This window comes from Procambarus clarkii, chromosome 49 (genome assembly GCF_040958095.1).
Source record: "Procambarus clarkii isolate CNS0578487 chromosome 49, FALCON_Pclarkii_2.0, whole genome shotgun sequence".
In the NCBI taxonomy this organism is placed as follows: domain Eukaryota; kingdom Metazoa; phylum Arthropoda; class Malacostraca; order Decapoda; family Cambaridae; genus Procambarus; species Procambarus clarkii.
Window position 1 is genome coordinate 16,180,225 of NC_091198.1, and position 2,044 is coordinate 16,182,268.

The 2,044-nt window shown below is 41.5% G+C and overlaps 1 non-coding gene across 1 annotated transcript; it reads left to right on the forward strand.

The window, feature by feature from the left end:
* The first annotated feature begins 1,664 nt into the window (after nt 1-1,664).
* Nucleotides 1,665-1,737, forward strand: TRNAR-CCU (transfer RNA arginine (anticodon CCU)). Its single transcript has one exon. It is a non-coding gene; the product is annotated as a tRNA-Arg (tRNA).
* The last annotated feature ends 307 nt before the right edge of the window (nt 1,738-2,044 follow it).

Below are 2,044 nucleotides of genomic sequence, written 5' to 3' on the forward strand. Positions count from 1 at the left end.
CGCCTCCGCCGGAGACCGAACCCGGACCCAAAATTAGGACTACGAACCCGGAGCGCGGTCCACTCAGCCGTCAAGGCCACAAGGGAACATGCTACAATACGTAAATAGATACGAGAGCCGTGCCAGTAAGCAATCCGTCATTAATCCCTTACGAAACCTGTACATCTTTCCTCAACAATGATAACTTTAGTTAAAAAACAAATTTAATCAGCTTATGAGCTGCGAAGCATTACCAAGTTGCTTATAACATTAATAACGGTGTTGTCAAGTTTCAAAACACGAAAATTGTTTAATGAATGAAAACAAAGCCGCCGTGATTGAAAAGATGTAAAGGGTTCAAAAGTGCCGGCGTAGAGCCCTGGGGCCAGATTCACGAAAGCACTTACGCAAACACCTACGATCCTGTCCATCTTTTCTCAATCTTTGGCGGCTTTGTTTACAATTATTAAACAGTTAATGAGCTCCGAAGCACCAGGAGGCTGTTTATAACAATAGCAACAGTTGATTGGCAAGTTTTCATGCTTGAAAACTGTCTAATAAATGTAACCAAACCCGTCAAAGATTGAGGAAAGATGGACACGTTCGTACGTACTTGCGTAACTGCTTCGTGAATCTGGCCTCTGATGAGTCCTAGGAACGGGAAGATGAGCACGCATCATCACCTCATCTTTTGTGATGATTCTCTCCTTTTTTCTTCAGATGAGAACGATTTTGTCTTAGGCTTTGTTTGAGAACTTTTGAGCCAATCACAGAGTCTTTAACGACGGAAGATAAATAATATGACCTCCTCTGAGTGCAATTAAGTCATTAACAATATCCCTTGTTCATGCCAGTAGATGGGAAACTGTGTCAAACCATTCCTGTCCCGCCCGGGAATCGAACCCGAGATCTCCATTGGTGAGTCGAGAATGAAGCCCACTGTACTACTAAACACATATATCTTAGCATTAAATGATCCGCATGGAAATGAATATTTGGAAACGTAGGGCAAAATTAACTTTGACTTGACTAAGTAAAAAATTGTCTTTGAAACATTTTTCTCAAATCTTATTTGCACTGTAAGGCAAGATAACGAAAGTTAAGGCAAGATAACGAAAGTTAAGGCAAGATAACGAAAGTTAAGGCAAGATAACGAAAGTTAAGGCAAGATAACGAAAGTTAAGGCAAGATAACGAAAGTTAAGGCAAGATAACGGAAGGTAAGGCAAGATAACGAAAGTTAAGGCAAGATAACGAAAGTTAAGGCAAGATAACGAAAGTTAAGGCAAGATAACGAAAGTTAGGGCAAGATAACGGAAGGTAAGGCAAGATAACGAAAGTTAAAGCAAGATAACGCAAGGTAACGAAAAGTAAGGCAAGATAACTAAAGGTAACTACTGTGCTCATTAGCTGTAATAAATCGTCTATTCGAAGGGACACAATTTGGCAACGTCTTACAATACAATGCCCGAAACCCTTTGCTGCCCGAAACGCTTTGCGTAATAGTGGCTTTAGGCATTGTATGTACTAGCTCTATCTATAAGTCCACCAATCTTTGTAAAAATCTCTTGTATGTATGTACCTTACCTAAATAAACATTTATTTTATTTTATTTATAATAATAATGTTTTAACAACGGTTATAATTCCAACAGTGTTGCCAACTCTCTTCCCCCTTCCAAAATCCGCCCCTGTGGCCCAATGGATAAGGCATTGGCCTCCTAAGCCAAGGATTGTGGGTTCGAGTCCCACCAGGGGTTAATTATTTTTGGAGCCTGACAGCTGAGTAGGCAGCGCTCGGGATTCGTAGTCTTAAGGTTCCGGGTTCAATCCCCGGCGGAGGCGGAAATAAATTGGTAGAAATAGTAAATAGGTACCTGGGAGTTAGACAGCTGCTACGGGCTTCTTCTTGGGGATGTGTAACAAAAAGGAAGCCTGGTCGAGGACCGGGCCGCAGGGATAGTAAGCCCCGGAACTATCTCAACGTAACCTCAAGGTATTCGTATGACACTGTTTTGCAATGTGGAATCAATGCCCCACAGAAAATGGGGGGAATTTGAAAATTAT